Source organism: Aotus nancymaae, unplaced genomic scaffold, assembly GCF_030222135.1.
Source record: "Aotus nancymaae isolate 86718 unplaced genomic scaffold, 86718_ANA_hifiasm-v0.15.2.pri h1tg000020l, whole genome shotgun sequence".
Lineage (NCBI taxonomy): Eukaryota > Metazoa > Chordata > Mammalia > Primates > Aotidae > Aotus > Aotus nancymaae.
The window spans coordinates 67,195,291-67,215,448 of NW_026988432.1; the positions used below are offsets into that span (position 1 = coordinate 67,195,291).

At 47.8% G+C, this 20,158-nt stretch overlaps 2 pseudogenes; both read right to left on the minus strand.

Moving 5' to 3' along the window:
• Nucleotides 1-3,996: 3,996 nt before the first annotated feature.
• Nucleotides 3,997-5,082, minus strand: LOC105713194 (zinc finger protein 24-like; annotated as a pseudogene).
• A 2,093-nt stretch (nt 5,083-7,175) lies between these two features.
• Nucleotides 7,176-16,277, minus strand: LOC105713188 (protein Daple-like; annotated as a pseudogene).
• Between the last annotated feature and the right edge of the window lie 3,881 nt (nt 16,278-20,158).

A 20,158-nucleotide genomic window follows, 5' to 3' on the forward strand; every position in this document is an offset into this window, starting at 1 on the left:
GCTGGGACCACAAGTGCACATCACCACACCCAGCTAATTGTTTTTATTTTTGGTAGAGATGGGATTTTGCCACATTGGTCCATCTGGTCTCCAACTCCTCATATAAATGGATCTGCCCACTTCAGCCTCCCACATTGCTGGGTTACAGGCATGAGCCACTGTGCCCCATTTCCCCGCCCCCCCTTTTTTTTATTAGGTCTCGCTGTGTTACCCAGGCTGGAGTACAGTGGCATGGTCACAGCTTGCTGCAGCCTCAACCTCCTGGGTGAAAGTCATCCTCCCACCTCTGCCTCTTGAATATCTGGGACCACAGGTGCATACCACCACACCTGGCTAATTTTTTGAATTTTTGGGAGAGATGGGGTTTTTCTATGTTGCCCAGTCTGGTCTCGAACTCCTGAACTCAAGTGATTTGCACACCTTGGGCTCCCAAAAGTGCTGTGTTACAGGTGTGAGCCACTGTGCCCAGCCCTTTTTTCTTTTTCTTCTCTTTTTTTTTTTTTTTTTTTTTTTTGATAGGTTAGGCTTGGCTTTCACCAAGGCTGGATTTGCAGTGGTGTGATCATGGCTTGCTGCAGCCTTAGCATACTGGGCTCAAGCGATCCTCCCATCTCTGCTTTTTGACTAGCTGGGACCACAGGTGCACACCACCATGCCTGGCAAATTTTTTGTATGTTTGGTAGAGATGGGGTTTTGCTACGTCGTCCAGTCTGGTCTTGAACTTTGAACTCAAGTTATCTGCCCACTTCGGCCTCCCAAAGTGCTGGGTTACAGGCATGAGCCACTGTGCTGAGCCATTTCTGGTTTTTTATTTTTTTATTTTTTATTTTTAGATTAAGTCTTGCTCTGTTACCCAGGCGGGAGTGCAGTGGCGTGATCATGGCTCGCTGTAACCTCAACCTCCTGGGCTTAAGTGATCCTCCCACCTCAGCCTCTTGAATAGCTGGGACCACAGGTGCACACCACCATGTCTAGCAAATATTTTGTATTTTTGGTAGAGATGGGGTTTTGCCATGTTTTCCAGTCTGGTCTCCAACTCCTGAACTCAAGTGATCTGCCCACATTGCCCTTTCAAAGTGCTAGGTAACAGACATGAGCCACAGGGCTCAGCCCTTTTTTCTTTTCTTTTCTTTCCTTTTTTTTTTTTTTTTTTTTGTTGTTGTTTGATGTTAGGTTTCGCTCTGTTATCCAGGCTGGAGTGCTGTGGCATGATCATGGCTTGCTGGAGCCTCAACCTTCAAGCCTCAAGCAATTCTCCTACCTCAGCCTCTTGAATATCTGGGACCACAGGTGCACATCACCACATCTAGCAAATATTTTGTATTTTTGGTAGAGATGGAGTTTTGCCATGTTGCCCAGTCTGGTCTCAAACTCCTGAGCTCAAGTGACCTGCCCACCTTGGCCTCCCAAAGTGCTGGGTTTCTGGTGTGAGCCACTGTGCAGAGCCCTTGTTCCTTCTTTTTTCTTTTTCTTTTTATTTTCTTTTTGAGATTAGGTCTCCGTCTGTTATCCAGGCTGGAGGGCAGTGATGTGATCACAGCTTGCTGTAGTCTCAAAATACTGTGCTCAAGCGATCCTCCCACCTCAGCCTCTTGAATAGCCAAAACTAGAGATGCACACCATCACGCCAGGCTAATTGTTTGTATTTTTGGTGCAGACGAGGCTTTGTCATGTTGCCCAGTCTGGTCTCTAACTCCTAAACTCAAGTGATCTGCTCACCTCAGCCTCCCAAAAGTCTGAGTTACAGGCATGAGCCACTGTGCCCAGACCATTTGGCTTTTGTTTTGTTTCATTTTGTTTTGTGATTAGGTCTTGCTCTGGGTAACAGAGTGTCGTGATCACAGCTTGCTGCAGCCTGACCGTCCTGGGCTCAAGCCATCCTTTCATTTCAGCCTCTTGAATAGTGTGGACCACAGGTGCACACCACCACGCTGGCTAATGTTTTGTTTTTTTCTTTGTAGAGATGGCGTTTTGCCATGTTGCAACAGTCTGGTTTTTGTTGGGAACCAGCCCAGCCCCGTACATGGGTGCCCTTAGTCCCAGAGGTGACAAGGGATTGAGAAAAGGAAATAGAGACACAAGAGTAGAATTTACAGCGTGGGTCCAAGGGACCAACGCAAGTGTGGAAAATGCGTAGGCCCCGAGCTCTGGGCTCCAAACGCTTTTATTATGTGCACAATTTCATTGATCTTATGGGCGTAGAAAGGAAGGGTAAAGGAGTAGGTAAGATAGCGGAGTGGAGAGCATGGAGAGCACTTGAGACCCTTCTAAGACATGCTAAACTAGTGCTCTGAGTTTATCACCGATTGTTATCAGAGTGTGGCTGCATCAGAAGTATAGCGGATTAGGAGCTACCTGGTCTGACCACACCCAATGCATCAAAGGGGTTTTTTTCTCCCAAGCATTGAGGACATAGAGCAATTAAAATCACTCCATATTCCTAGAACCTAGGCAGAGCCTGGTGATTTCTGCTCTGCAAGGCTTTTCCCCTCCTTGCCATCTTGACCCACAGTTTTGAACTCTTGAATTCAAGTGATTTTCGCACCTCAGACTCCCAAAGTGCTGGGTTACATGCGTGAGCCACTGTGCCCAGCCCTATTTTCCTATTTTTCTTTCTTTTTTTATTTATTTTTTTATTTTTTGTTTTAAGTTTTTTTGTTTTTGAGATTAGGTCTCACTCTGTTATGCAGGCTGGTGTGCAGAGGTGTGATCACGGCTTGCTGCTGCCTCAGCCTCCTGGGCTCAAGCGATTTTCCCTCCACAGCCTCTTGATTAGCTGGAACTACAAGTGCACATCACCATGCCCGGCTAATTCTTTGTACTTTAGTAGAGATGGGGTTTTGCCATGTTGCCCAGTCTGGTCTTGAACTCCTGAACTCAAGTGATCTGTCCACCTTGGCCTCCCAAAGTGCTGGGTTATAGGTGTGCCCAGCCCTTTTTGCTTTTTCCGTCTTTTTGTTTGTTTGTTTTATATGAGATTAGGTCTCGATCTGTTATCCAGGCTGGAGTGCAGAGGCGTGATCACTACTTGCTGCAGCCTCAACCTCCTGGGCTCAAGCAATCCTCCCACCTCAGCCTCTTGAATGGCTGGGACCACAGGTGCACACCACCATGCCCAGCTAATTTTTTGAATTTTTGGTAGAGATAGGGTTTTGCCATGTTGCCGGTCTGATCTCGAACTCCTCATATGAATGTATCTGCCCACTTCAGCCTTCCAAATTGCTGGGTTGCAGGCATGAGTCACTGTGCCCCATTGTTTTTTCTGCTTTCTCCCCCCCGCCGACCCAGCCTTTTTTTTTTGAGATTAGGTGTCACTCTGTTACCCAGGCTGTAGTGCAGTGGTGTGATCATGACTTGCTGCAACCTCAGCCTCCTGAGCTCAAAGTATTTGTATATTGTTCCCTGTCAATGTGTCCCGTTCACTTTCTGATGTTCTATTACCATCACTTCTTATCTGAAATCTTATGACTCATTTTGAGGCTCTTAGCCATCCTTTATCCTCTATTTTCTCAAATGCATATTCAAACTAGGTAAAAGGAAACAAGGGTATATTTTTAAAAGATGGTTTAAAACCATTTTAATTTTCAGACTTTGTGGTTTCTATGTTGCCTTTAATATATAAGGGAATGTATTCTTGTAAAGAACATTTCAATGATCAATGCAGAAATAATGTATTTGTCTTAAAGAAAACTTTCAAGAAAGGGACAAAGGATCAGGTAGTTCATTATTTGGAAAAGTAATAGAGACTATAAACATTACATGGAAAATTTAGGCATTAAGATCTCAATTAAGTTTACAAGTTCAGTTTCTAGGCAGGTACGACACCATTTCTTTCAAGATAAGATTGTAATGGTGAGTGAAGATTTTTACATTTCCCAGTGGATTTTCTGACAGGCAATAAAGAAAAAAATATTCTGTATCATTTCATATTTTAAATTTTGTCTTCATTTCTGAAGAAAAAGACCTGAGTGCTGATTCTTTTCTTTTTTCAATTTCCTAAACTTTCACAACATTCAGAAGTTTTTCTGCATTGTGTCTTCTCTGATGTGTAAAAAGATTTGAGCTTTAACTATATGATTTCCCACACTGAACGCATTCATAAAGTTTCTCCCCAGTACGGATTCTCTGATGATTAATAAGCCCCGAATTCTGGCTAACGACTTTCCCACATTCAAGACATTTGTAAGGTTTTTCTCCAGTGTGGACTCTCTGGTGTTGCACAAGAATGGAACTTTGGCTGAATGCTTTCCCACACTCAACACATCCATAAGTATGAATTCTTTGATGAAGAATAAGGGCTGAGCCCTGATTGAAGTGTTTTCTGTTTTCCACATTCCTCGCATATGTGTTGTTTCTTTTGAGAGGAATTTCTCTTTCTTTCAAACCTGCCCTTGGGGAAACAGATTTCTCCATATTTAAAAATGTGAGGAACACCCATATTGAGAGTGCCAGGAACTTCATAGGGTTCTACTGCTGCAGGAAGCTCCTGCTTTGGAGCTAGTGTTCCATTTCCAGTCCTACCACCATCATCACAGTGCCTTAAGGAATGGAGCTCCCAGGATGCCCACTTAAGCTGGTTCTCCACAGCATCAAGCTCAGAACTTGGTAATCCCTGAGCTGCTTCTTGAGATACCATGTCTTCTACTAGCACTTCCCGTAGAAACTGGTTGTCCAAAGTCATCAAGTTCACTCTCCAAATCCTCCAGCACTGCCACTGCCTCCTCTCCATTCTCTGGATGATGATCTCGAACCCAAGTCTGTAGCTCTTTGGGTAGGATGGCAACAAACTGGCTCCAGCACTACCAGCTCCAAGATTTGTTCTTTTGTGTGTGCCTCTGGCCTGAGCCACAGACGGCAAAGTTCTCGGAGCTGGCTCACAGCCTCACCAGGCCCGGGTGAATCCTGGTATCCAAACTGCCTGAATTGCTGTGGGAAAATCTCTGGGTCAGGGAGATGGTTCCAGGGGATACTTGATCCCTCTTCGCCATCCGGATCCTCCTCCAGCTTCACTCTCAGAACTTTTTCCTATTCATCTGGAGTTGGGATAAGTATTGAATCTTCTTTCACTGACTGTGCAGACATTCTGATTTATAATACTTCAAGAAAAGACAGCAGAGGCAGAATATAAGCCTCAGGGCAATACCCCATTTTCTTCACAGGCATTCCTCTGGCTCACAACCGCAGCAGCTTCGCTGTCCACAGCAGACGCAGGAACACCACTCACTAGCTGTTTCCCAGAAGCCCCTTTTCTTTTTTGTTTGTTTTCTTTTTGGTTTTATGTTTTTGTTTTTGTTTTGAGATTATGTCTCGCTGTGTTACCCAGGCTAGAGTGCAGTGGTGTGATCACAGCTTGCTGCAGCCTCAACCTCCTGGGCTCAGGCGACACTCCCAACTCAGCCTCTTGTATAGTTAAGACCACAGGTGCACACCACCACACCTGGATAATGTTTTGTATTTTTGTTAGAGATGACATTTGCCATGTTGCCCAGTCTAGGCTGAAACTCCTGAACTTAAGTAATTTGCCCACCTCAGCCTCCCAAAATACTGGGTTACAAGTATGAGCCACTATGCCCAGACCTTTTTTTTTTTAAATTAGGTCTGACTTTGTTATCCAGGCTGGAGTGCAGTGGCGTTATCACAGCTTAGTACAGCCTGAACCTTCTGGGCTCAAGTGAACCTCCCACCTCAGCCTCTTGAATAGCTGGGACCACAGGTGCACACCACCACTGGCTAATTGTTTGTATTTTGGTAGAGTTGGGGTTTTGATATGTTACCCAGTCTGGACTAGAACTCCTGAACTCAAGTGATCTGCCTACCTCAGCCTCCCAAAGTGCTGGGTTACAGGCATAAGCTACTGTATCCAGCCCATTTTTCTTTTTTTTTTTTTTTTTGGTTCCATTCCATTTTATTACAATCCTGTCCTTGCATTCCAGAATGGATGGCTATTTAATACACAATCCCAAACACTCCTAAAAGGATCTTGTTAACATTCAAAAGGCTCTCATTTCTTTCTCAGTATATTAAATCAAAAGGACAGAAAGAATCTTAAAAAAAAAAATCAATAGGTTTAGTTCACCCCAGGAAAAGCACCTTTACAACAGGAAACTAAATTGTCAGGAATCCGACCAAAGACACAGAGCAGCAGATACGATTCCCGACAGAAGAGAATGACTCTCTCTGGAACATAAATAGATCTCCCAAAGTATACATATTTCACATGAGTGTGTACATATATATGTCATATATTTTTAAGAAATTGATTTCTGTACCCAAAAAGTTATTCAGGAATAAATCAACACCCCATCTGAGACCGAGGAAGTCGGGGGCCACGGCCAGTTACACATTGAGCCTACACCTCGCTTTACCCGGGCGACCCCTCGGTCCACTATGCACCCTGGCCTGGAGGGGGCTGGGTGTGGGCCTCTGTCCTGCCCTCCCCATCCCCAGGCCTGGCAGATCCAGTGCTGGCAGAAAAGTGAGCCAGGGAAATCTAGGAAGGCAGGTGTCTGTGTGGTCCCCAAAGCCAGGAGCCAGCTGGAGGCTGGGGACAAATGGCCAAGGCCACTGCCAGCTGCCTTGGAGGTGCCCTGGGTCCTGGGGTAAAGGGAAGTGCTTGGGACCCCAGGAATGGAACAGCAGCACTCCCGTTTTTAACAACAGGCCTGACTCTGGGGTCTGCCCACGGCCCTCGAGACCTTTTCGGTATGGCCAGTCTAGGTTTCTCCTCGGATCAGACGGCCTTTGGGAGAGGGAGTGGGGCTCTTAGGCCCCCCAGGCCAGAGCCTTGTGAGTCTGTTGTGTGAGTATGTGTGCACCCAGTGGAGCTCCACACATTGCAAACGAGTGTTGTACTGGACATACCGGAGTAGTGTCTGCTTTGGGGGAAGTCAGTTTGTCATTGCATCCTAATTGGTCCCCATGCTGACGTGGATTTATTCCAAAGATACCAGCTGCTGGAAGCTGCAGATACAGAAGACTCATTACACACCTGGAAGCGTCATCCTCTTGGGGCTTGGCACAGTGTTTCCATTCACAGAACAACAGCAGAAAGGCATGGGAACCCTGCTCCTCATTCCAAATCCCTTCCTGGCACCGCAGGCAAGCAAGAGAAAAGGTCATGAACGTCGGAAGGCGCGTCAGTAGTTTTCAGGTTTGCGAGCTCAGCCTCAAGACAGTCACATGCAGCCAGACGCATACCACACTGTCTGCTGGTCCCCACCTGGCTCCGGGGAGGCCGGGGTGCTCTTTGAGCTGCTCCCTCAACTGAAGTCCTCAGGGGCCGGGGTGTGGAGCTGAGTCAGGAGACCTATCTGGGCTCTTGGCCGGGAGCCACTCGCCGCAGCCCTGCCCTGGGCCCCGTCTCCCTCTGAGAGGTTGAGCCCCGCCCTGACAGAGGCAATGGTGGCCACCTCCCCTGAGTGTAGGAGTGCCTTGGGCTTGGTCCTGGTGGCCGGGGCTGCAGCAGGTGAGAAGTACGGGAGCTTGGAGTTGCTGCCACCACCGCCAGCACTAGTCCCTGCAACGGCAATGGCATTGGCGGGGACTGTGGCGGACTGATGCAGGGGAGCCAGCTCTCCTCCTTTTGGGGAGCCAGGGAGAAGTGCCTTGTGTCCAGCGGCCAGCTGCAGGGACCTGGGCCCTGACAGAAACCGCCAGCCTTTCCCACAAGTGGGGTCCGCTCCTGGGCCAGGCTGTGGGAGCTGGGGGGTGCGGGGCTTGGCAGGGTATAGCTGCCTGTCTCTCTGCCCCCCGAGGCCTTGGGAGCCCCCAGCTTCTGGGGGGACTCCTGTTTGCAGGCCTTGGGCCCGCTGGCCAGGAGAAGGTCAGCTGAGGCCAGGCCGAAGGCTCGGCTCAGGGAGGCGCTGCGGCCGGCAGGTGCATGGGAAGCTGCAGGCACCGGGGCCTGCTGGGGTCTGCCCAGAGACAGGCTCTGGGGGGCTGGGCCTGTCTGGGGGCCACGCTGGGTGGGGCCTCAGCCTCAGTCAGTCTGAAGTTTGGCTTCACACACTGCCCGGGCTTTATCGGCCTCCCCTCCGAGGTAGGGGCGGCCACCTTAACGGTGGGGGCCACAAAGCTGGTGGGCAATCCTCCCACCTCAGCCTCTTGAATAGCTGGGATTACAGGTGCACACCACCACAGCTGGCTAATTGTTTCTATTTTGGGTAGGGATTGGGTTTGCCATGTTGCCCAGTCTGGTGTCGAATGCCTGAACTCAAGTGATCTGCCCACCTCGGCTTTCCATGGTGCTGGGTTACAGGAGTGAGCCACTGTGTCCAGCCCATTTTTCTTCTTTTCTTCTTCTTCTTCTTTTTTTTTTTTTTTTTTTTTTTTTGAGATTAGCACTCGCTTTGTTACCCAGGCTGGAGTGCAGTGGCATGATCAAGGCTTGCTGCAGCCTCAACCTCCTGGGCTCAAGCAATCCTCCCACCTCAGCCTCTTGAATAGCTGGGACCACAGGTGCACCTCACCACACCTGGCAAATTTTTTTCATTTTTGGTAGGGATAGCGTTTTGCCATGTTGTCCAGTCTAGTCTCGAACTTTTGAACTCAAGTGAGCTGCCAACCTTGGCCTCCCAAAGTCCAGGGTTACAGATGTGAGCCACTGTGCCTAGCCCTTTTTCTTCTTTTTTCTATTTTTTTCTGTTTTTGGTTTTTTGAGATTAGGTCTCACTCTGTAACCCAGGTTGGAGTGCAGTGGCGTGATCGCAGCTTGCTGTAGCTTCAACCTCCTAAGCTCAAGCGATCCTCTTACCTCAGCCTCTTGAATAGCTGGGACCACAGGTGCACACCACCATGTCTGGCTAATTTTTTGTATTTTTGTTAGAGAGGGGGTTTTGCCAGGTTGCCCAGTCTGGTCTCGAACTCCTGAACTCAAGTAAACTGACCACCTCGGCCTCCCAAAGTGCTGAGTTACAGATGTCAGCCACAGTCCCGAGTCCTTTTTTTCTTTCTTTTTTCTGTTTTTTGTTTGTTTGTTTGTTTTTGTTTTTGAAGTCAGGTCTTGCTCTGTAACCCAGGCTGGAGTGCAATGGCATGATCACAGCTTACTGCAGCCACAATCTCCTGGGCTCAAGCGATCCTCCCACCTCAGCCTTCTGTATAGCTGAGACCACAGGAGAACACCACCAGACCTGGCTAATATTTTGAATTTTTGGTAGAGATGGGTTTTTACCATATTTCCCAGTCTGGTCTCAAACTCCTGAACTCAAGTGATCTACCTACCTCAGCTTTCTAAATTGCTGGGTGACACTTGTGAGCCTCGGTGCCCAGCCCTATTGTCCTATTGTTTACTTTATTCTTTTTTTCTGCTTGTTTGTTTGTTTTAGATTAGGTCTCTCTCTATTACCCAGGCTGGAGTACAGTGGTGTGATCACAGCTTGCTGTAGCATCAACCTCCTGGGCTCAAGCGATCCTCCTACCTCAGCCTCTTGAATAGCTAAGACCACAGCTGCACACCACGCCTGGCTAATTTCTTGTATTTCTCTTTTAGAGATGGGGTCTTGCCATGTTGCCTAGTCTAATCTTGATCTCCTGAACTCAAGTGATCTGCCCACCTCAGTCTCCCAAAGTGCTGGGTTACAGGCAGGAGCCACTATGCCCAGCCCTTTTTTCTTCTTCTTCTTCTTTTTTTTTTTTTTATTTATTTAGAGCTGACTTCATTACCCAGGCCGGAGTGCAGTGACATGATCACAGCTTGCTGCAGCCTCAACCTTCTGGGCTCAAGCGATCCTCCCACCTGAGACTCTTGACTAGCTGGGACCACAGGTGCACACCACCATGCTGGCTAATTGTTTATATTTTTGACAGAGATGGGGTTTTGCCATGTTTCCCAGTCTGGTCTCGAACTCCTGAACTCAAGTAATCTGCCCACCTCTGCCTCTCAAAGTGCTGGTTTGCAGATGTGAGCCACTGTGCCTGGCCCTTTTTTTCTTTTTCTTTTCTCTTTTTTTTTTAGATTAGGTCTCACTCTGTTACCCAGGCTGGAGTGCAGTGGCATGACCATGGCTTGCTGCAGCCTCAACCTTTTGGACTCAAGTGATCCTCCCACCTCAGCCTCTTGTATAACTAAGACTACAGGTGCACACCACCAAGCCTGGCTAATTTTTTGAGTTTTTGGTAGAGATGGGGTTTTGCCATGTTACCCAGTCTGGTCTGTAACTCCTGAACTCCAGTGATCTGCCCGCTTCCACCTCCCAAAGTTCTGTATTACAGATGTGAGCCACAGTGCCAAGCCCTTTTTTCTTCTTTTTCCCCCTTGTTTTTGTTTTTTGTTTCATTTTTTGATGTTAGATCTCTCTCTGTAACCCAGGCTGGAGGGCTGTGGCATATCACAGCTTGCTGCAGCCTGAACCTTCTGGACTCAAGCTATCCTCCCACCTCAGCCTCTTGAATAGCTGGGAACACAGGTGCACACCATCACACCTGGCTAATTCTTTGTATTTTTGGTAAAGATACAATTTTGCCATGTTGACCAATCTGGCCTCAAATTCCTGAACTTAAGTGATCTGTCCACCTCGGCCTCCCAAAGTGCTGGGTTACAGACGTGAGCCACAGCACTTTTTTCTACTTTTCTCTTTTTTTTTTTTTTTTTTTTTTTGAGTTTAGGTCTGACTCTGTTACCCAGGCTGGAGTGCACTTGCATGAACACAGCTTATTGCATCCTCTACCTTCTGGGCTAAAGCGATCCTCCCACCCCAGTTTCTCGAATGTATGGGACCCCAGGTGCCACCACCATGCCTGGCTAATTTTTTTGTATTTTTGGTTGAAATGGGGTTTTCCCATGTTGCCCAATTTGGTCTTGAGCTCCTAAATCAAGTAATCTGCCCACCTTAGCCTTCCAAAGTGCTGTTTTACAGGCATGAGCCACTGTGCCCACCCCTTTTTTCTTTTTCCTTTTTTTTTTTTTTTTTAAATTAAGTCTGGCTTTGTTACTCAGGCTGGAGTGCAATGGCATGATCACAGTTTGCTACAGCTTCAACCTCCTGGGCTCAAATGATCCTCTCACTTCAGCCTCTTCAATAGCTGGGACCATACGTGCACACCACTATGCCTGGCTAATTTTTTGTATTTTTGGCATGATTGGGGTTTTGCCATGTTGACAAGTCTGGTCACGAACTCCTAAACTCAAGTGATCTGTCCACCTCTGCTCCACAAAGTGCTGGTTACAGACATGAGCCACTGTGCCCAGCTCCTCCTCCTCCTCCTTCTTCTTCTTCTTGTTTTTATTTTGAGATTAGCTCTTACTCTATTATCCAGGCTGGAGTGCAGTGGCATGATCACAGCTTGCTGCAGCCTCAACCTCTTGAACTCAAGCGATTTCCTCACCTCAGGCTCATGAACAGCTGAAACCACAGGTCCACACTACCATGCCTGAGTTATTTTTTGTATTTTTGGTAGAGATGTGGTTTTGCCATGTGGCCCAGTCTTGTCTCGAACTCCTGAACTCAGGTGATCTGTCCACCTGGGCCTCCCAAAGTGCTGGGTGACAGGCGGGAGCCAGTGTGCACAGCGCTTTTGTTGTTGTTGTTGTTTGTTTTTAAGTCTTGCGCTGTTGCCCGGGCTGGAGTGCAGAAGCGTGATCACAGTTTCCTGCAGTCTCAACCTCCTTGGCTCAAGCGATCCTCTCACCTCAGCTTCTTGCATAACTGGGACCACAGGTGCATACCACCACTCCAGGCTAGTTATTCAGTCTGGTTTGGAACTCCTGAACTCAAGTAATCTGTCCATCTCCACCTCCCATAGTGCTGGGTTATAGACCTGAGCCACAGTGCCAAGCCCTTTTTTTTTTTTTGAATGCTAGGTTTCGCTTTGTAACCCAGGCTAGAGGGCTCTGGTGTGATCACGGCTTGCTGCAGCCTCAACCTTCTGGATTCAAGCGATCCTCACACCTACACCTCTTGAAAAACTGCACTGGTGCACACCAGCACGCTTGGCTAAATTTTTATATTTTTGGTAGTGATGGGGTTTTGCCATGTTGTCCTGTCTAGTCTCAAACTCCTGAACTCAAATTACCTGCCCAACTCATCCCATCAAAGTGCTGGGTTACAGGAGGGAGCCACTGTGCCCAGTTCCTTGTTGTTGCTTCTGTTTCTGAGATTACGTCTCACTCTGTTACCCAGGCTGGAGTATAGTGGCCTGATCACAGCTTGCTGCAGTCTCAACCTCCTGGGCTCATGCAATCCTTCCACCTCAGCCTCCTGAGTACCTGGAACCCCAGGCAAGTGATACCATGCCCCACTAATTTTCAAATATTTGGTAGAGACAGAGTCTCCCTATGTTGCCCAGGTTGGTCTCCAACTCCAGGGCTGAATTGATCCTCACAGCTTGGCATCTTCAAAGTGTTAGGATTAGAGGCATGAGCCAACGTGCCTGGCCTCAGTAATTTTCTATCAGAAACCCTAAGTTTAGCATATGTGGCCCATTACAGCTGATCCTTTGCAGTTCCAGCATCCCTATAGTTCAATTCCATGTCTGATTTTCAGCCTCTTCTGCTCTGGACAGGAGAAGAGGGTTTCTGGCTTCCACAACATGCTCTGAGCTGACAGGTCAGCTCACTCCCTTTCTTCAAGATGTCTAAAGAAATCAACGTAAGTCAGCAATTCCACAATCCTCATCATTGCAGTTGCCCCCATACTGTTCAAGTGTGAGCCGTGTTTTTCAAGTATTAGCATGTATAAGAATCATGTTGAGGCTTATTAAGACACAGATTGATGGCCTCACTCCTAGAGTCTCTGATTCAGTAAGTCTAAGGCAATGTTTGAGAATCTTCATTTGGAGAACTTTGTTCCAGAGCTACTGCATCAGCAATGCCTGCCCTTCCACCTGTACCATATCCCAGTCCACAGTAGGCGAGTGTCCTAGTGATGGAACTGCTACAGCACCCCAGCGCAGCCCTACCCACTCACCACCAGCAGGGGGTCCTGTTGCCATCTGATGAGTGAGTTCTGGAATCCTGTCCTAAAAGTCAACTCTCTAGGGCTACTTTTGTTTTTCTTTCTTTTATTTTTTATTTTTTTTAATTTTAATTTTTTTTTTTTTTTTTTTGAGACAGAATTTCGCTCTTGTTACCCAGGCTGGAGTGCAATGGCACGATCTCGGCTCACTGCAACCTCCGCCTCCTGGGTTCAGGCAATTCTCCTGCCTCAGTCTCCTGAGTAGCTGGGATTACAGGCACGCACCACCATGCCCAGCTAATTTTTTGTATTTTTTAGTAGAGACGGGGTTCACCATGTTGACCAAGATGGTCTCGATCTCTTGACCTCGTGATCCACCCGCCTCGGCCTCCCAAAGTGCTGGGATTACAGGCATGAGCCACCGCACCCGGCCAATTTTATTTTTATTATTACTTTTTTTTTTTGAGACAGAGTCTCACTCTGTCATTCAGGCTGGAATGTAGTGGTGCAATCTCGGCTCACTGCAACCTCCTCCTCCCAAGTTCAAGTGATTCTCCTGACTCACTATCCTGAGTAGCTGGGATTGAAGGCACCTGCCACCATGCCTAGCTAATTTTTGTATTTTTTTAGTAGGGACAGAATTTCACCATGTCAGTCAGGCTGGTCTCAAAATCCTGACCTCATGATCTGCCCACCTCAGCCTCCCAAAGCGCTAGGATTACAGGTGTGAGCCACCGTGTCTGACCTTATTTGTTTTTGTTTTCTTTTTTTTTCTTTTTGTGTGTTTTGTTTTGGTTTTTTTAGACGGAATCTCACTCTGTCACCCAGGCTGGAGTGCAGTAGCACAGTCTCAGTTCACCGAAACCTCCCCCTCTGGGGTTCAAGCGATTCTTCTGCTTCAACCTCCGGTGTAGCTGGGACTAAAGGCACACACCACCATGGCTGGCTAATTTTTATATTTTTTGTGGAGATGGGGTTTTATCATGTTGCTCAGGCTGGCCTCTACCTCTTGGGCTCAAGTAATCCTCCTTCCTCAGCCTCCCAGAGTCCTGGGATTATAGGCACGAGCCACCCACACCTGGCTCAAATAGCTTTGTCTTCTTCACTGACAGATATTTTCACAAAGAATGGAACTTGAGCTGCAGTTATTTCCTTTTGGCACACTGACAGTGTCATTCCATGGTCTTCTGGTTCCTGTGGTTTCTGTTGAGATGTTGGCTGTCAGCCTAATTGTTGGTCCTTTGAAGGCAATCTGAATTTTTTCTCACATAGTTTCTTTGGTAGGAGACAAAAAAAGGGGAGGTCATGCACTCCCAAATTGCTGGATTACAGGGGGTCTCACTTTGTCACCCAGGTTGAAGTGCAGTGGTGTGAGCTGGGCTCACTGCAGCCTGGACCTCCTGGCTTCAAGTAATCCTCCCACCTCAGCAGTTCAAGTAGCTGGGACTACAGGTGTGCACCACCACACCTGACTAATATTTATATTTTTTGTAGAGACAGGGTTTCACCATGTTCCTAGGCCAGTCTCTAACACCTGAGCTCAAGCAAACTACCCACCTCAGCCTCCCAAAGTGCTGGCATTACAGGCATGAGCCACTGTGCCTGACTCAGATACTTTTAAGATTAAAAAAAAAATTTTTTTTTGCCTTTGATTTTCTGAAATTTTATCATAATGTATCTACTATTATAGATTGGTCTGCTATTATTTTTGTAAGGCCGGTTGCCTCACCGGGAGTTCGGACGCACACCCCCCCCCCTTTTTTCCAAAAGCTTGGACATGCTCGGGTTGTTCCCTTTTCCCCTTCTCACACAGCCTGGCTTTCCCTTAAAGAACCCAGTATGCAAGTGGGGTCTTGTGATTCTAGTCAATAGCAGCTAAGTCTTTCTAGCCAATAGTAGCCAAGTCTTTCTAGCCAATAGCAGCTGAGTAATTCTAACCAATAGCAGCCAAGTCCTGTATGCAAACAAAGGCTTGTAACCTTACCCAATAGTAGTCCTGCTCTCCCACAACCAATCGAGCTTCTTCACTCCCTATAAAACCCCACATCTGAGAGGAGTCCGTGCGACTTCTCTGGCCCCTCCTGTCGGATCACAGAACCTTGCCTGGGAGCCTGAATAAATTCCTTCATATTGGATCTTGTGCTGGCCTCAGTTTCTTCTTTTTAAACTCAGCAAGAACCCAAGAACAAACCTTATGAATGGTGCCGGAAACCCAGAAGGAGTTGTAAGACCCCCCCCGGCGGAAACTGACTCCTCCACACAAAGCCAGACTGGGGAGCCACCGTTCCACCACAAGGTAAGACTCCTGTTGCCTACTACCCCACTCGTTGTCTGCCTTGTAAGGTCCCTGCTCGAAACCGCTGCAGCGTCAGGGATTCTCGCCATGGGTCCAGGACCCCAGCCCCATCTCAAGGACCTGAGTGTAGAGGAGATGTCCCTACACTTTTGTATTCTCCCCGTGAGGGGTTTCTCAGGGTCAGGATTTTGAGGGAGACGTCCCCACACTCCTGAACCCTCTCGTCTCCGGTGCTCGGTAGCGCGGCTTGGGACGCTGAGCTGCTCTTCCGACCATCTCCGCAGCAGCGACTGAGGTGTGGGTACTCAGAAGCCCCGTTCAAGTAGCCCTGCCTTACAGCAGAGCCAACCCCCCCAGCTTATATCAAAATCTTTATTTTGAACTAGCCCATTGGGATAAAAGGCTCCTGTTAAGTAAGAAACTGTATTTTTGGTTTCTTTCTTTTTCTTTTTTTTTCCTCCTTTCTCCCTCTCTCCCTCTCTTATATGTGGCCCTCTAATTTTTCCATGTGGCAGATAGCCCTAGCCCTGTCTTTTTTTGTTTTCTTCCTGATTATAATTATTGTAAACCTGCAGGATTTCTGGTATCTTCATTCCCGCCCCACCCTCTGTTCCTCTTGCACCACTACCCAGATGCTCCTCGTCTGAGGAACTCTCCTTTCCGCTGGCCCGACCCAATAATCCTCCACTCTATGACAGACCTCAACCCCCCTCAGCTCCTCCACCTCCTAATTACAACCTGGCCTCTCCTGTTAGTGCTCACACCTGCTCGCGCTGTGCTCCTAATGACGAAGCCTCCCTCCTTTGCCCCCTCCGTGAGGTGGCCAGAGCAACTGTGAGAAAGTTAGAGCCAAGATGAAAGGTCCCAAGTGTTGTGTGGCTGTAGGAGTCCTTTGTTAAAGTGAGAAATTGTACCTCTGGGGCAAGATGAGCTTTTTTGTAGCCACCTCTGCAAACGATGGTACCAACGATGGTCTTCTGCCTTACCTGATGGCCCTGGATCAGTATCAGCTGGAGGAATTCAAGCTTTGCCTGGAACCCTGTATGCTGATGGACTTCTGGTCGGCCCCCCAGGGGCACTTCCCGCATATCCCCTGGACAAACTTGCGAGCTGCTGACCCCTTGAATTTGTTCTTTCTTTTGGACGAACACTTCCCAAAAGGTCAGGCATGGAATGTGGCCCTCGGCATCTTCCACACAATGAATCTGACCTCTACAGTGCCTCCTAGCAGGCATGCAAAGCGCAGCCCAGAAGGTAGTTAATTATGATAAGCTGAGGGAAATAGCTCAGGGCCCTACTGAAAACCCCGCTGCCTTTCTCCACCTACTAACTAATGCTATGATCCTCCATACCCGGCTGGATCCGGCCTCTTTAGCAGGGGCTACAGTTCTAGCCACCCACTTCATCTCCCAGTCGGCGGCTGATATAAGGAGGAAACTCAAAAAAGCTGAGGAGGGCCCCCAAACTCCCATACGGGACTTGGTAAACATAGTATTTAAAGTTTTTAACGGCCGAGAGGATAAGGCTGAGGCCACCCGAGAGGCCTACTTACAGCAGAAGGTAGGTCTGCAAACCCGAGCTCTTGTAGCAGCCCTGAGGCTGGCAGCCCCCTGAATATCCGGTGGGGGAGGTCCATCGAAACTCTTCCAAAAGGCTCCAAGGGCCCAGCCCAGGCCCTGTTTCAGATGTGGTCAAGAGGGACATTGGGCCCCGCAGTGCCCCTGTCCTAGTCCACCTCATGGACCTTGCCCAAACTGCAAACAGACTGGACACTGGAAGGTTGATTGCCTGTTCCAGACCACAGGCCCACTCCCCACACCTCTATGTGAGGAGCAGGCCAGTCCACAGGAAGCAATCCCTTTGCCTGAATTTCTCAGCCTTCTGGATGACTGATGCAGCCTGGACTTGAGGACCCCCATCACCCTTGCTGAGCCCAGGGAAAGCTGCAGGTAGCGGGTAAGTCCATTCCCTTCTTAGTGGATATGGGAGCTAACTATTCTTTCCTACTCAGGGCCTAGCATACCTTCCTAGGTCTCAGTCCTTTACCATTCCTCTACACTCTGAGTTTTTCTTTCTCTTTGAAAATCCTTTAGTCAGCCTTCATCCCACTTCTCTACTGAACTCGGCTACTTTGTTTCCTCTTCTATCCCATTCCCCCTCCCCAGCCCATTCCTGTCCTAAACTAATGGATACATTTGTTACATCACGGGAGGGCCTGTCTAACCTTCCTCTCTAGGGCAGACCTTACCTTTTCACCTCTGGGAGGATACTTTTGGTGTAATGGGACCTTAACCAAGGTTATAAGTGCTTCTTTCCCCTCCCCCTGTGTGCCCGTTACGCTAGTCTCACAGTTGGAGGTATACGGGCAAGCTGAGCTATCTCTCTTTACGCTTCCCTCTGCTCCCCGAAACAAACGAGCAGTCTGTCTTCCTCCCAATAGTTGTTGGTCTCTCTCTAGCATCCTCTCTAGCAGCAGCCGGACTCGGGAGCGGTGCCCTAGGGTACAGTGTCGCTTCAGCTGCCCAACTGGAAGATAAGCTCCGTGTGGCCATTGAAGCATCAGCCGCCTCTCTGGCCTCCCTCCAGCGACAAATCACATTACTAGCCCAAGTAATTCTCCAAAACCAATGGGCCCTTGACCTATTAATGGCAGAAAAAGGAGGTTCCTACAAGCTCGTATGCGAGAAATTGGACGAGTGGCTGTCAATCAAATGCTGCTTCATCCCTTCATCGGATTCACAGTCGAGGCATCAGCTGACTGACCTGTCCCCCTTACTTTGCCCCTATTCAGTGGGAAGTAGTCAGAGTGACGCCCTCTATCATCAAAAGGCTGGAATGTAAGGCCGGTTGCCTCGCCGGCAGCTCAGACACACACCCCCTTCCTTTTTTCCAAAAGCTCGGACATGCTCAGTTGCTCCCTTTTCCCCTTCTTGCACAGCCTGGCTTTCCCTTAAAGAACCCAGTATGCAAGTAGGGTCTTGTGATTCTAGCCAATAGTAGCCAAGTCTTTCTAGTCAATAGCAGTCGAGTAATTCTAACCAATAGCAGCCAAGTCCTGTATGCAAACAAAGGCTTGTAACCTTACCCAATAGTAGTCCTGCTCTCCCACAACCAATCAAGCTCCTTCACTCCCTATAAAACCCCGCGTCTGAGAGGAGTCTGTGCAACTTCTCTGGCCCCTCCTGTCAGACCACAGAACCTCGCCCGGGAGCCTGAATAAATGCTTCATATTGGATCTTCTTGTGCTGGCCTCAGTTTCTTCTTTTTAAACTTGGCAAGAACCCAAGAACAAACCTTACAATTTTTATTTGTCCTGCCTGGGGTTCATGAGGCTTCTTAAATCTGTGAACTATTATTTTTATAATTTAAAAAATATTCCCTGTCTTTTTTTTTAATAGTGCTTCTGTCTCATTATCTCTTTCCATTCCTTTATTTTATTTATTTACTTTGATCAAGGTCTTGCTCTGTTGCCCATGCTGGAGTGCTCACTGCAGCCTAGCGCTCCCAGGCCCAAGTGATGCTCCCAGGTCAGCCTCCCTAGTAGCTGGGACCACAGGCGTGCACCACCACATCTGGCTAATTTTCCTATTTTTTGTAGAGTCAGGGTTACACCGTGTTGCCCAGGCCAGTATTGAACTCCTGGGCTCAGGCAATCTGCCCGCTTTGGCCTCCCAAAGTGCTGGGATTACAGGTGTGAGCCACTGCACCTGGCCTCTCTTTCCATTTTTTCTGGGATGATGACTAAGCATGTGTTTGACATAGTCAAATATGTGGTGGTGCATGACTGTAGTCCCAGCTACTTGAGGGGCTGAAGTGGGAGGATTGCTTGAGCCCAGGAAGTCCAGGCTGTAGTGAGCCAAGATCGCACCACCTCCAGCCTGGATGACAAAGTGAAGCCCTATAATCCAGCACTCTGGGAGCACACGACCCCTTTTCTCTTCCCCCTTTTAAAAAAGTGTCTGAGAATAAATTCAGATTGCCTTCAAAGGAGCAACAATTAGGCTGACGGACAACTTCTCAACAGAAACCTCAGAAACCAGAAGACCATGATGACGCCTTCAGTGTACCAAAGGAAAATAAATGCAGCTCAAGTTGCAATCTTGCTAAAATATCTGTCAGATAACAAGACAAAGATATCTGGGCAGGTGTGGTGGCTCATGCCTGTAATCTTAGCACTACTTTTTAAAAATAATGACCGAGCCAGGTGAGGTGGCTCATGCCCAGCACTTTGGGAGGCTGAGGCAGGTGGATCACCTGAGGTCAGGAGTTCGAGACCAGCCTGACCAATATGGTGAAACCCAGTTTTAAAAAATTAAAAAATTTAAAAAAAAAATGACCGAATATTTTTAAAATTATGAAAATATACCTATAGAAGATACCTAGTGTGTTCTCTATATCACTTACTTTCTCTTCTGTGTGTTTTATTTCTTTTTGTCCCCTCATGTTTTATTCTGAATATTTTCTTCTGAATTACTAGGTTGGTGCAGAAGTAATTGCGGTTTTTGCCATTACTTTCATTTATTTTTATTTTTATTTTTTCATTTGTTGAGTTTCACTCTCAGGCCAACCTCCACCTCCCAGGTTTGAGCAATTTTCCTCCCTCAGCCTCCCAAGTGCTGTGAGTATAGGCGTGTGCCACCACTGCTGGCTAATTTTTGTATTTTTAGTAGAAATGGAGTTTTACCATGTTGACTGGGCTGGTCTCAAACTCCTGACCTCAGGTGATTTGCCCACCTCTATCTCCCAACCTGCTGAGATTACAGGTGTGAGCCACCTTGCCTGGCCAGCCATTACTTTTAATATCTTCCAGTTCATTAATTCTCTCTCAACTGTGTCTAATTGACTCTGAAAACCATGCATGGAATTATTAATTTTAGTTATTGTATTTGTTTCTTTCTAAGAGACAGTCTTGTTCTACCACCCAGGATGGAGTGCAGTGGGGTGATCATAGCTCAATGCAACCTCAAAC